This window comes from Cynoglossus semilaevis, chromosome 16 (assembly GCF_000523025.1).
Source record: "Cynoglossus semilaevis isolate Cse_v1.0 chromosome 16, Cse_v1.0, whole genome shotgun sequence".
NCBI lineage: Eukaryota > Metazoa > Chordata > Actinopteri > Pleuronectiformes > Cynoglossidae > Cynoglossus > Cynoglossus semilaevis.
This window is the reverse complement of record NC_024322.1, coordinates 3,780,838-3,795,798: the sequence shown is the minus strand read 5'-3', so window position 1 is coordinate 3,795,798 and position 14,961 is coordinate 3,780,838. Positions and strand designations below refer to the sequence as shown.

The following is a 14,961-nucleotide window of genomic DNA, read 5'->3' as shown; positions in this document are numbered from 1 at the left end:
TAATTTTTTAAACTGTAAAAGTCCTAGAAAGACTATTTTTTTTTTTTTTTCTTTTTAACTCCCCTTTTTATCCCACAGTGTGGAAATTCCCAATGTTCCAAAGTGGGGGAAATTCACACTGTTTATATTAAAACAGTACTTTTATTGTGACTTGACTGATGCAGGTCATCTCTGAATTGATGACCACACACAGGTGTAAACAGCTCATCAGCTGACAGAGTGTTTGTACAGGACACAGATCATCAGATTACACCAGGTCGGGATGGTCATGCTTTTATTTTGAAATGCACAGCTTTATTTCAGTTAAATCAAGTGACATTTCCCTTTTATGTTTTCACCATGTAACTATAATGTACATGTCAGAATATTTAGATTCATATTATTAAAGTGTTATTAAAGTGTAAAGTGTATTTTAATACTTTTTCTTCATTTAAGGGTGTTCTTTTCAAATAGAAGAAAGCATTACTATGATTGGTCGGGTCAGTTATTTTGAATAATGAGTATTATTTTTGGAGTGAAAATAATGGTTTCTATTCGAGCGTCTGGTTTCTGACTGTATATGTAATTTTTTTTTTTTTGTTTCGTGCTGTTCTTCAGATTCACCAACCTCAGCAGTATCATGGCCGTTTATAGCGCCGTGAAGTGTTTGCATCAGCTCTGATTTGCTCTTTCAATAACTGCTTTATCAAATCTTTGCAGCAGGTCATATAACGGAACGTACTGTACCATAAACCTCAAGGGTAGGGCTTTGGTTTTATTTCCTGTCACATCCTGTCAATCATTAACTCCTAACAGCCATCTGACTGACTGATGATATTAACAGCTGCACAGTCAACAGTCCACATTATTAATGGCTGCATGCATTAAAATAAAATAAGTCTCATCAGGTACTTGGTACCCAGTATTTTAGTATTAAGTTTCTAACAGTTTAATTATTTATATATATATATATGTATCTTAAATGAATGAATATAATTGTTCAATGTGAAAATAGCATATCACTATGACTGTATGATGGTGATTCAAACAACACATTCTTCTACCTTTAGCTTATTGTACCTGAATAATCTTTTACATTTTCACCTTTATAAAAGTATTTGAAATAATATGAATTAAAAGTGAATAAAAGCTCTGGATCTTAGGTTCAGTGGTCCACAACATAATGACATTTATGTGAACTTACTCACTCACCCATGCACTCATTACACCAGATACAGGCTCAGTCTGTGGTCAGGACTGTATTGGCATGCGGTCTGGATGCGGACCCCGTTCTGTACTTTGAGAAGTCCTGGTTTAGATCTTTAGGATCCTTGAACAGGATTTATTCTGTAGTTGCTATAGACAACAGCAGTCCTTGTATCATTACTGTGCCAATACTGCATTCTAATATTTATATCATTCACAAAAAAAATTGATACTTTGAGACTGCTTTTTATTAAGAACATCTTCGCACAAGTCAGACTTTTCTTTTTCCCCCTTCCGGTAACATTTTTTATTGCCTTAATGATTTGTTCTGTTACAAAACAAACAATAATAAAACACCTGAAGACACACATTAGTACTGACTACACTAATGTTCCTTGGCCTATTCAGCAGAGTGGATAGATGAGTTCATTATACCAACATTTGTTCATTGAAACATGGAATCAGTTCTTAATTTAAGTGACACGGTTTACTGGACAGCAGGGCGCAATGTTCCCGAGTAAAAAGTGTAATTGCTGTAAAAGCTCTGCTCACTTTCTGTTAAGCTGACTATGATAACTATGTTCAGAAGAATGTTTCATTTGTTTTTGTTCCTTTATTTTGTCCTGTGTTTTATTGACATGTTGTCTTAAACCGTTTGAGGACTTTTGTTTATATTTTAATACAGAACTGTTTCCTAGAGGATCAAAATAGTCCTCTGTTAATGAGAAGAAATAAGAACTTGAGGTTTGGGTTGAGCTCTCTCTCTCTCTATCTCCCTCTCTCTCTCTATCTTTCTTACACACATACACACACTCTCAACTGTTTCTTCAGCCTGTGGTTAATTCATTTAATTCCGAGTAAGTGTGTTTGGGTGGTGCCTGTTTGCTGAGTCTTGACAGTAAAAATATATCAGGCTAATATTGTTCTTAAGTCTTTTCAAACTGTTTCAATACAATGTGTGAAGTATAACATTTCAGAGAGGCAATCAGTGATGGGATTTCTGTGATGTAATTAAATGTGTCAGTGTTTTTACCAAACTCTTTTTCTTGGTACAAAACAAATCTTTTGGGACCCACCTGAGGGTTGCGACCCAGTCTTTGGGAAACAATGCTGTATCTGACCTCACTTTGTCCACTTTGTCAAATTTGTCCTGGTTTTGACTTTTCATGACATGACATGTCGTGTTTCAACCATTTAACCTCTGTCTTCAAACGTCTCTCTGCAGCTCTCTGGTGGCTGTGAGCTGACGGTGGTTCTCCACGACTTCACAGCAGGATGCAGCACAGAGATGTCAGTCAGCACAGGTGAGACTGACAGAAACGTTCACTCCTGTCAGAGCAGCTCAGCCCGGCTCTGCCCTGCTCCTGTGGTCTGTCTTCAGTATTAAATATCTTTGGAGCTGAAAAACCCACCTACAATATTCTCCCTGCGTCCAGGTCAGACGGTGGAGCTTCTGGAGAGGCCCAGCGAGCGTCCAGGCTGGTGTCTGGTTCGTACCACAGACCGCAGCCCACCACAGGAGGGTCTGGTTCCCAGCTCTGCTCTCTGCGTGTCCCACTCTCGCTCCAGTGTGGAGATGGACTGTTTCTTCAGCTCAGGAAAAGGTAGGAACAAAAAAGTTCAACCTAAAACATTAGTTTGTTAGAATTCGATCACTTCCATTCTATTCTCGTTCAGTTTGAGTAACGTTGACAGAATAAATACGCCTGCGGTCCTGTGGCTTTAACCTGGTGTTCTTATGCCAAAGGGTTGTACAGTTTATTTTAGCATAAGCTAATGTGTTGCTCAGCAAAGAATATTGAAAAACCTGCCAAAGGTTATCTAAAAACCTTAGAAAGTCGTGTAAAAATAGCAATTTCTAAAGTTTGACTCTTCTGGATATCTTAAAACATAATCATTTTTCTAAATAACAAAAAAAGTGTACATGAAATTATGATAAAGATGCTGCCCACATTGCAAGGTCAAAGGTTATCTCAGCTGTGCTAGTCAATTATGTATTAAAATTATTAAGTAGGCGGCAACGCTGAGTTTAAATCCATACATGAGGGGACGTTCATGTGGATTTATGTCAGAAACACACATTACCTCTGAGGTCCAATAGCAATAAGCAATTCGGTACATTTTTGAGGTTCTCAAATATCTTGAAATATGTCAATAATAATTATTATAATAATAATTTAGCTCCTTATTTGTCCCCTTTGGGAACAACATATCCCTACGTTTGTTTAGTTTGTTTCCATTGTAGAATAAATAAAAGTTGATCAAATGCACACCTTCTATTTAATTTAATTCACATTTTTTACTGATTTAATAATTTAATGTTTGTTACATAAAACTCCAGTGAAATAGACCTGCATTGACCTCTGTTGGTTGGATATAGAAACTGCAGAAATATGTAATTTATTTATTCAGAGCTTTATGCAAAAATCGATCTAGTTTGTTTCACATGTTCATCAAGGTGAAGAGGTGTTTGGCTTTGGTATCTATCTGTTTGGTAAAATGGTTGTTAATGTGAGCAGTTGCAAATGTATGTTTGGTGAACTTTAAAAAAGACGTTAATCTGAACCTGATTAATCTGACGTGACACTGTTATAGGCAATAAACAAACCCTTGAGTTAGAATGTTGAAGATATATAAAGACAACAATAGTCTGGCTTTGAGACGTGGTTGTGAGGTGGTCGTCCTCCTCCCTTTCCTCATTTTTATTCAGAGTTTTAACAGCTGCTGTTATCTTTTTAGTCGCATTGCTGCCACCCACTGGTTTGTGTTTCTGCTTACGCAGAAATGTGACAACTTACTAAGTGTAAATGTCAACAGAGGGCAGCATGCTGGGCACAAACTCACCCCAATGCACCTGTAGAATTTACTATAGGGCGGTACAGTTATATAACTGCAGTTTCTTTTTTAGGTGTTACTTCGAACAGTGCTCGTCTTATTTGCCTTGCAATTTTTGTCTTTTTATTACTGGTGAGGAAAAATTCTCTCTCTAATGTGTTGCTGTAGAAACATGCAAATTCAGGCTTTGTGACCGTTACACATGGAAATAAACACAAAAACACACACACACACTATTACATTTGAATATTACAGGTCCCCTCTGTACACGAGCGTGACTGTGATTAATTGAATTGTTCCTCATTTGTTAATAACGAGTCAAACTGTTAATTAACCCTAAGACTCTAATTAACGGCTGCTGAGTAAAATTCAACCCCAGCCTTCGCTCTGAAGGAGTGTGTGTGTGTGTGTGTGTGTGAAGTCTCATGACTGCTGCTCTATAAAGTAGGTCTCCTTGTCCTTTTCTCCACTACTGTAAAGACACAGGAGACAAGTTTGTGGCCTTTTTTATTTAGTTATATGGCATACGAAATATGTAATGTTTAAAATATATATATAAATTATAGTCATTATCAACCTAATAATATTATATACTGTTTTATACATAATGCTGGTTTAAAGGCATCACCTGTCCTGGAGCTGTGATAGTTGTTTCCCACTCGCCATTTTAATTAAAACCCACTGTTCCCTGTTGCTCCATCTGACAACTGTGGTGTGTCCTCCAGCATAGATGTGTAACGTAGGTCTGTCAAAATAAAGGTTTTGGTCCAGTTAATTTATTTGTAAAGATTATTCCATTATGGGGTTTTTTTAAACACATTTGAATGCATGGGCAGTGACGCAGGCTGTGAATTGCTGGTTTTGCAGCCCAGGCTCAGTCTATAGACTGATGGAAAATGATCTTGTATCTGTTTATTAATGAAATGCTTATTGTCCAAGGGGACCTCAGGACATGGTTTATAATGGAACTTGTGTTCATGTTGGTTTATGTTTGAGTTTGGAGTTCTGTCATGTTTTTTGCTGTGTAACTCTGGTAGTGGTGCACAAAATGGGACACTGCAGGGAAACTGTGTTGCTGCATAAACTTTATCTGGGCTAAGTGCAGTTCAGTGTGCTGTCTACCTCCAAGGTGAGACACACACACACAAAAGTTTCTCACGGTTCCTTCAGATGCTGAGCTTTGGCCTGATTCAGACAGTGACTTCAGTAAGTCAGTGTAGTGGGTAAAAAAAAAAAAAAAAAGAATGTCTATTGGTTCTGTAGAACCCGTCAACCCAAAATATTCAGTTTTAATTCCTTTAATTGTGTGTATTTGTTTGGCCTGTCGGACCATGTAGTTTGTTGATGTCAGAGACTTCAGGGTTTTATGTGTCATAGTTTGATTGACAAACGGTGAAGACCAGTATGACGTGTTATTCACAGGTTCTGTAGAACTCCACCAACTGAAATATAACGTCTTAACATTCTTTAGTACAGAATCTGCCCAGGCAGAAGACCTGTTTATCTTGCCTTCCAACAAACAAACCAAACAAACTTACAGTGCCCTCTGCTGGAGCACACCTATTCCTTTAAAACAGCGGTTTCGTACTGACCTCAGGTCAGATCAAACCTCTGCTTTAGGTAGTAAAAATTAAACTTCTGAACTGAACTTTTGGATAATTGTACATGGCTGTAGATTATGTATCAATATTTCCAGATCAGTTGTCAGTCACTGTGTATATTTATAAATTGTTATAATATTTAGGTCTGTGCTGCCCTGATCTGAGGCCTTCATGTCTATTTGCCAACTTTAAAATTATTAGAAAAGGGAATTCCGATCCTTGACCATCAATGTAGCACACGACAGGTTTTATTATAACAGATTGACTCCTGTCTATTCTACGATTTAATAGTTTTCTTTGGCATCAGGTTCCATCAAAATCCCAAAGTCAGAAGGCAGGGAAGCCAAGCTGCAGGTACAGATCTGAGATATGAAACAGTCATCTGTCAGTACTCTGTCTGTCTGCTGTCTGATAGGTCAGCAGTGTTTTCCTGGTACAACTTATTCTTCTAATAGTAAACAGTAGGCTCAAGGACAAGGAAGCAATCGAGTAAACTGATACAAACGTCCAGCAGAACTGTGGTTCACTGTTTAGTTTGTAGAGTAAAATGTCAGTGTGTGTGAGAGAGTGTGTGTTACAGTACTGATATCTGAAAAGTCACTTATTTCCTCAATTTCCACACACACACACACACACACACACATGCATGAACTTAATTCTCAATTTCACTGTGGAACTATGAAACTGTGTGTGGAACTATTAAAGTCAATGTCTGAAAAAGAAATATATAGGTGTGTGTGTGTGCGTGTGGGTGTGTAGGCTCCTCCTCCCACTCTCTCTCTCTCTCTCTCTCTCTGAATCTCAGCTGTGCAGATTTGGAACTCTTGTTCATTTGTTCTGGAGTCAGTCAGTCAGTCAACCAGCGTGTGTGCTGTTCAGGCCACATGCGTGTGTGTCTTTGTGACTGTGTGTTAGACGGCTGTAAAGAAGTGTGAGACCAGGATGCATGCAAGGCAGTGAGGATGAAGCGAGGCCGGCGCTGCTGTGGATGGATCCTGGCTCGATGCTGCTGCTGCTGCTGCGGCGGCGGCGCAGGTGGGATAAGATGTTGTGTCTGTGTGTGTCAGTGAGCCTCTGAGTGTGTAGGCTTGAAGTGTAGTTGTAGATTTGTTTTTGTGTGCTCTTTAAAACCAGGCAGATTCGGCGGGTCTGTTTCTCTGAGTTTGTCCTGAACCAAGAGGAACTTTTGCTGATTCTTTAATTTTTATATATGAATTCTGTAGTTGATGCTGTTGAAACTGATTTGCGAGTTGCGAAACAGGAACCTCTGTGTCACATGGACGAACTGAGACAAAGTGTTGCCTGGACAGCGGGGGGACACACGGAGACAAGGACAGCTTCTGTCTTTGTTTCTCTGTTGTGTTGAGCAATGTTGTTTCCCTCCCTGGGTGTGCTTTATTATATGAGTGTATGGGTGTATGGGTGTGTGCTGGTTCTGTAGCAGGTTACGACACGAGCCCAGATACTGTAAGTGTTTCATGAGTCAAGCTTTGTTTTTCACCTGTCGATGACTGTGTCCTCACACTCAACATGGAGATGAAACCTCTGTCAGTTGTCAGTAAAAGTCCAAATGTCTGCTCGGTTGTCTGTTGTTGTAGTGGGAGTTGAAATGCAGTTCTGGTTTACACCTGTTCAATGTAGAGCTGAGAGTAAGCACTGACCTTAAATCTGACCAATAACAACACATCTGAAATCAGCCTCTTTGGAGCGACATGTAGTAAAACCATGGTATCAAACAAGGCAAAGTTTAATAATAATATAACGCCTCTGTGCCAGCACGTTGTCCAGGTTGTCACTGATTTTCTTTGTAGCTAACATTGACATGTAGAAGCTAGGAATTGCTTTCGATCTAAGCACACTAACGACCTTCCTGTGTAGAAAATTAAAAAAAAAAATGTAGTCAAAACTTTCTAAAACATTAAGGGAAAAAAGATCTCAAGTCAAAACAATCAAGGAAGCAGTGTTTTCATTGGATATTTCCTCATTTTAAAAATGTTTTGGCACTAAGTCGCGACCTACTTGTTTGCCTTTGTATTAAAAGATATTGGGAAGAGGAAATGTTGCCGAATTTAAGGGATAATTTTAACAGGTCATTCGAGGTTAAATCAATTATATTGAACTGATCTTGTAAATATTATTGTTTTTCTGTGGTCTGCTGCTGACCTCTAGGCCAGCTCTCCCTCGGTGGGCTTTAGCTGGTTAAATAAAGGAAACTAGAACTTAAAACAATGAGGGTTGAAAAGTGTATTTGATTGAAAAATTACCCTATCATGCTTAGGGGAATCACTTGCCTTGTCCTTAAGGTTGCCTTAAGAAGGCGTCCAGAGAATCCTTCTAGCTTTGGTCCAAATGTTGCCTCAGATTTCTAGAATAATTAACTCACTCTGGTGGCCAACAACCTGGACCTACCTAAACTAGTAAACATGAATAATCAATACCCAGAAAAATATGCCTAAAAACCTTGAATTGAACTGTATCTAGAACACTCTAACGTCTGTCTACTAAAAAGATCTTTGACCAACATGTACCACCAAAACATACGGTAAAACTTCATAGGCTGGAACTGTTGCTTGACAAGTCCAGCTACATTCTGATGTGTCCCTGAGCAGGACACTCAGCCACCAAACTGTCCACCGTTGGACAGCAACGTACTCCGAGACCTGGGCCTGAGCAGTGTTTTAATCAGGACACACTGCAGTTGAAGTGCCGTCAACGTTCCGCTGGTTTGTGTACGCTTAGCCTTTAGCTATCTTCTAGCTGAAGGTTAACTTAGTTGTGACTGTGAGCAGACGGTGGACTTCGGCCCCCTCAGCCTCTGAACTTACTGTCTGCTGCGGTGTTGCAGGCTGTAGTATCGTTCTGGCATGTAGCTGAACGAGTTCCTCTGGTTTCAGTCATGGCTGTGACTAGACGTTTGCATGTTTGTCGCGTGTTATCTTCCTGTAATTCAATGATTGTCATGTGATTCATTTGATTAATCACAGGTCATCTGTGTCACTTGTCATTCAGTCATTTTTGGTTTTGGTTTTGGTTGGCTTGTTATTTTTTAAATATGTTTTGGCTAACCTTCAGATGTACATCTGTTTACCTATGATGCAACCATTAACCACTACATTACTACAGTTTCGTACACATACAGTGCAGTATCTTAGTATCATATTAGTATCATAGTAGTAGCAGGTGTTTCCCTCTGTGATACAGCAGTATAAACACCACACACAAGTCAACATATTTAGAAGCCTTTAAAGAGGAGTCGAGGTAATACGACAAGAAAGAGTTTCATTGTAATTTGGCATCTGTCCTTTATTTCTTTTTTGTTTTTAGATAGATTTTCTGTTATGCATAAGGAAGTGAATTAATTTAACTTTTGACAGAAGTATTTTTGTCTTTGTCTTTTTGCAATGTTTGATTTTTTTTTTGTGCTCAGTTTTCTCAGAATATACTTCATCTATCTTATATTCTGTTTTTTAATATTTTGGGCTAGGTTGTGGGACATTTTTTGCTAGTTCTCTGGTTAACTCTTGTTAACCTTTCCTGCTTCTTAATTATTCTGTATTTGATCAATATTTGCACAGTTTAATAATACGTCCTTGTATTATATCCTGGGTAATAATAGATATACTTTTGATTTGTATGTCCAACATTAGCCATTTTTCTCAACTTGAGCAGTTTCTGGGTGGCTTGGATTGGATTAGACCTTATTGATCTGACACTGGGGGAGCTGATACGTTGCAGCAACAGAGGATTCCACTGTTCTGTGATCATAGTATATTTTCAGCAATGATGTGTGAGCTACAGGAGCTTTAAAAGAGCTGCCTGTACAGTCAGGTCAGGTCAGGTGGTGTACATCGCAGCTGCTGCTGCTGTTGTTGTTGTTTTTATTGTACTTGCATTTTTTTTCTTCTCGTACACATCAGTCTAGAAGCACTTCCTGTCTTAGCCATTCACTCCATGGTGACAGAGTGACTGACTGTTAGGGGTGTAAACTGATCCTGCGTCCCATCCATTACCCATTAAACCTGAGGATGGGCCGGAAACTACTCTGACCCTGAGGCGCACACACACACGCACAGAATTCTAGCTGAGATAATGGACAGGAAAAGCCTTATCTTTGTCTTTGCTCTCCTGCTTAATCATATAATCATTGTTGTCTGATTATCAAATATTCAGATGATATCTAATCTCATAGATACCGTATTTTCTGGACTATAAGTCACACTTTTTTCATCCTTTGGTTGAGTCTGCGACTTATACTATATATAAAATATATAATTTCACGTTTGTTATTTTCACACTAACGGTCGCTAGAGGGCACTGGTGCGAATTATACACCAAAGTGACTTATATATGGTTTTTCCTCTTCGTTATGCATTTTTTGGCTGGTGCGGCTTATACTCCCGAGTGACTTGTAGTCTGGAAAATACAGTAATTATTTACTTTTTTAATGCAGAATACTTCTTCAAAGCTGTGCATACTTGCTGACTAAAATATTATTAGAGTATTAATGTTGCTGCGTTAACATCAACGTCCACTCCGATCTAAAAAGTGAACAGAAAAAAAAAGCTGTTCAGTGCAGAGAAACGTGCTTGTCTCGACCGTTTGGTCAAAATGATTTTGAATAACGTCATACTTGGATCTAAAAGGCGCTCAGTTTTTCCTTTTGTGACTTTTACAGCTGCCTTTGAAGGATCTCAGCCCAATATTAGGCAGGTTTGACCTAAAGGCTGCATGTCTGCTGCTTTGGTATTTGGGTTTCATCAACAACAGTTGAAGATACTTTTTGCTGATGTGCACAACAGGACTCTAGCGATATATACAGCAGTATGTTAATTATAGTTAGACTTTAATTTGCCTTCCAAATGATGTCAGCTGCTTTTAGAGTCTGTTAGAGCTTCTCTTTTGCCTCCGTGATCTAAATGTTAAAGGTCTATTTCCAAAACTGATCAATAAACAACAAAATAAACAAGTCCTTTTTACGTCTGACAAATTAATGTTTCCTGAGGTGGAAAAAATATTGTCCTCAGGGTTTTTGCTGCTACACTGGCAGTTTCTCCTTGTATCCTGATAAGGGGAACCGAAGCAGATTCTATTCTAGTTCATTGCAACATGTTACCATCTGGTTAGCTGAGTAATGCTGCAACACAGTGTCTCGTCAGATATGAAGGGAATGAAAGAGAAAGAAAAAGACACAGAGAAGGAATGAGAGGAATGCCATCTTCCCAGATTACTGTCTCTTCTCATCATCTACCGAACGGCACGCATGGGAGGAGAGGAAGTGGGCGGGGCCAACGACGGCTACTGAGTGCTTTTCACACAAATAACAACTGTCTTTACAGTTTTATTGAATGCTGTTGTAGTTTTGGGACAAACAGAAATATGTCGTCGAGCGTATCTGTATCAGTGCAACTGTATAGGAGAGATGGGCTCAGACTGTATTTATCAATGGTGCCATTGTGTGTGTCTGTGTGCACAAGTGCGGGAGCCTGTGTGTGTGTGTGTGTGTTAGCCCCAGAGAATGTGAGAACAAACCCTATCCTGCAGCATTTCAGGCTAGTACTGGATGACTGGACACCAGATCTGTGTCTGTGTGTGTGAGGTTGTGTGTGTGTGTGTGTATGCTTGTGTGTGTGTGTGTGTGCGTGCATGATTAAAGATACTGAGTGATTGATTTTTAACAGTAGACCTTCTGTGTTTTCACTCGGCTTCTGAACAACAGCCCACTTGTGTCCTCTCACCTGACTTTTGCCATCAGTGTCACAGTCTTCTGTTGCACACACACACACATTACTGTACGCTACAGAGTATTTGTACTACTGCTTAAAATCCTTAACAAGAAATAGATTTTTTTTAAAAATCTCTGAGATGCAGGAATTGCAAATGTAGTCAGTCATAAATTTAAGAAAAAGTGATTAAAAAATCTTAATATAATGACGGAGGTACAAAGCTAAAAAAGAGACTATTTTAGCAAATATATTCTAAATAGTAGTAATAACAGTTCCTAATAGTTTGAAGAGCTCCTCTACTAACTGTACGTAAAGTTCATGAATGGCTGATTATAGAAATAAAACCAACTTTCATTTGTTGTTATTCTGTTTTTCAGCTTGAATTGAAATAAATAGATAAATATCTGAGGTCCAGATTAGATTATTAAATTTTCCAAAGACGTGGGGCAGGGGCCTGTGGACAGACCAAAAAGAGACGGACATTCCTGTCTCTGTTAGTGAAACTCTTAATCTTATCACAGATGAAACTACAGTGACATCTGTATTTAAATATACTCCTCACAGAAATGACTGAACTAGTCATAACTAATATGAATGAATGAAAGCACCACCTGTAGGTGGAGTCGGTGTGTTCGCCGTCCTCATGTGTGCAGTTTGTCTATCAGTGATCTGGATTAATTAGAAATTTCTGGTACGTGATTAAACTTCACAAATGAATTAAATTGGATTCAAATAACAATAATAATAATTTTGACGTTCTTATAATCAAACGTGTTGATTAACTCCGTCGACTGTGTGATGTCACATGACCCACTGACGACTAAATCAGGTCTGTCCTGCTGAGAATTACGTTTGACCCTGGATGTACGGAGTCATTGTGAAGCAGGAGTTTCTCTCTGTTCTGTTGGTGCGTTTGTGTGTACGTTGGCGTGTGTGTGTGTGTGTGTGAGTGTGTGTACGTGTGTGTTTGCGCGCTCTATTAAGTCTTTAATGAGTTTCTGTGGTCAGCCAGCTGTCAAGGACACATGCTGAGGAATTCTCTCTCTCTCTCTCTGCCTTGCTTGCACTGTCTCTCTCTCACATACTCTCACACACAGGTGAGGCAGTGACCTCTGACACGTATCCTTCACTTAAAAGCACATGACTGAATCTGCTGGAAAACTCTCTTGAAGGAGTGACCACTGGGACGGAGTGACAACAGATGTGATGTTAATGAGAGAGTGACGCAGCAGTGAAGTCACGTACAGTAAACACAACAGTGCTGTTGGACTCTTGATGTCTCTTTAAAAGAACAGAAAAAAACAAAACAAACCTAAAAGTCTTTCCATGATTTTAAACTTTATAATAATTTCAAACTGAGTTTTGTGAAATTCAGAATTCAGCTGTATCTGGGTAGGTTTTGGTTGTTTGATTCATATTTGATTGATCTCTGTCTATTTAAACCTATTTTTATACTCCATTCTAGACATTTTTGGTTTGGTTTTAGGTTGGCTTGTTAGCTTTTTATTATGTTTTGGCTAACCCAGGCATGGGCAATGTATTGTTTGTTTTGTACATGTATTGTTTCCTCTGGCTAATTGGCTATATGTTGTCTTTGATGTTAATTATTTATATTATTGTTAGCCTTTTCCCTGCCATTTCCCCAATAGATGGTGTAGAAAAGGCTAAAAGCATTTTAGCATTTAGCCTTTATGTCATTTATCATAGTTCACACGAACGCACCATCTATCTGCTCCTGACTCGGACCCCCTGTCAAAAGTTAGGACCCATTGTGGTCCACAAGTCAAATGTTTGCCTACACCTGGGCTAACCTTTAGATGTAACTGTTTACCTACAGTGTAACCATTAACCTCTACATCACTACTGTTTTGTACATGTATTGTTTCCTCTGGTGTATTGTTTGTTTTGTACATGTATTGTTTCCTCTGGCTAATTGGCTATATGTTGTCTTTGATAGCATTTGGCTATCTTTTAGCTTCGTGCGTGTGTCTTATAATTATTTCAGCCGTAGCTGTGGCCAATCCCAAATCAAGTCTAGATAGTTTACCATCGGAGATCTGAAACAACAAACAGACTTGGTTGTGAGAGAAGAAATAAAAAAACATAAGAACCTTGGTGGTTGTATGTGACCTTGACTACTGCAGCTGTTGTTCGGAGTTTTCTGATACAACGAAGATGTTGTTGCTAACGCTGAAAAATAACAAGTCAAACTATAAACCACAAACACGGTGTCATCAGTCCAAAAAACTGCTTAATTTGAAGGAACTGATGTGTGAGTCATGTTGGGCAAAAAGACTGAACCTCATCCAAGAAACAAAGAGTTAATAGGTTCTTGTAATTTCTACGAAAAATGACTTTTATAATCCAAGTGTAAAACCTACTCTCCAGAGACTTGGAATAGAAGTATAATGAAGAATTGTAAGGCTGATGGTACAGGAACCTCCTGAGGGGACGCTGGTGACCAGTAAACTTTTCACTTTCTGACAGAACAACACACACAGAACCCACAGAAGCCTCTTCCTACTGTATAGCCCTGAGCCGTGTGTGAGTGCAGCTGATCCACCTCACTCCTGACACATGACTGGAGTTTAACGTCTGTCTTTGATCGTCTCTGGTACTCGGAAATAACATTTCTCCTCAGGCTGGAGTGACCCAGCTCCAACACACAGTCGCCCTGTCATTTAGAATGAGTCGGGAAATGTGTTGTTTATATAATACATTCATTTCCTATTTACTTTTCACACTGATGTGAGAGCGATCGGCTTCAGTGATGATTTTAAATTGATGCACTTTTTTTTTTTACAAATTTGCGTTACTTAGAAAAACAAAAACTTTTCGAGTCTGTAATCGACATAAATAGATAAAATCTACCAAAACAAACAAGCTGAGGACATTAAACACTTTTTTATACTTGGCTAAAGGTAGCCTAACTGCTTAAAATGATGTTCATTTGAATGAAGTTGCTAACAGTTTTAAAAAAAAATCTCAGAAAAGGCAGAAATATGGCCATAAAATATTACATATGAAAAGGAAAATTATATATATATAAAAAGAAAATCACGTAGTAACAACTCTAAAGAGTTATGTTTTATAGTAAAAGAAAAAAGGAAAAAATTTAAATGAAATATAAGGTTAAAAATATGTAAATAAATGGAACTTTGCCTTTGAAATGCTAAAAGTAGCAATAAGCAAAAAAACAAACAAAATTAAACTCTTATGGCTGTTAGCCAAAAATATACTCATCAGTCAACACAAAGACAAAGTACAAATAAGAAAAACCCATACAGTACTACTACTAATAATACTGTACTAAATAAACATAACCACAAGCCAAAAAAATAACCGACAGACGACAGACCAAGGGGGTAATTTGGAAATTCTTTAACTGAAGGGTTAGATTCATTTATTTAAATAAGATTTGATTGTAAACTTATTTCTGTTATTTATTTATTTTATTTTTTTAGAAAACTACCCCGTCTCTGATGGGAAAACTGAGTCCGTGGCCAACCTCCAGCCTCAGGCGTCCCTCAACTCCCTGCAGTCCAGCTCCCCTGGACCTAAACGTTCAGGAAACACTCTGAGGAAATGGTTGACCAGCCCCGTCCGCCGCCCCAGTC

General features: G+C 38.6%; 1 protein-coding gene across 4 annotated transcripts in view; it reads right to left on the bottom strand.

Moving 5' to 3' along the window:
* phf11 (PHD finger protein 11) overlaps positions 1–14,961 on the bottom strand; it is a 959,893-nt gene that overhangs the window by 776,506 nt on the left and 168,426 nt on the right. The window lies entirely within an intron of this gene.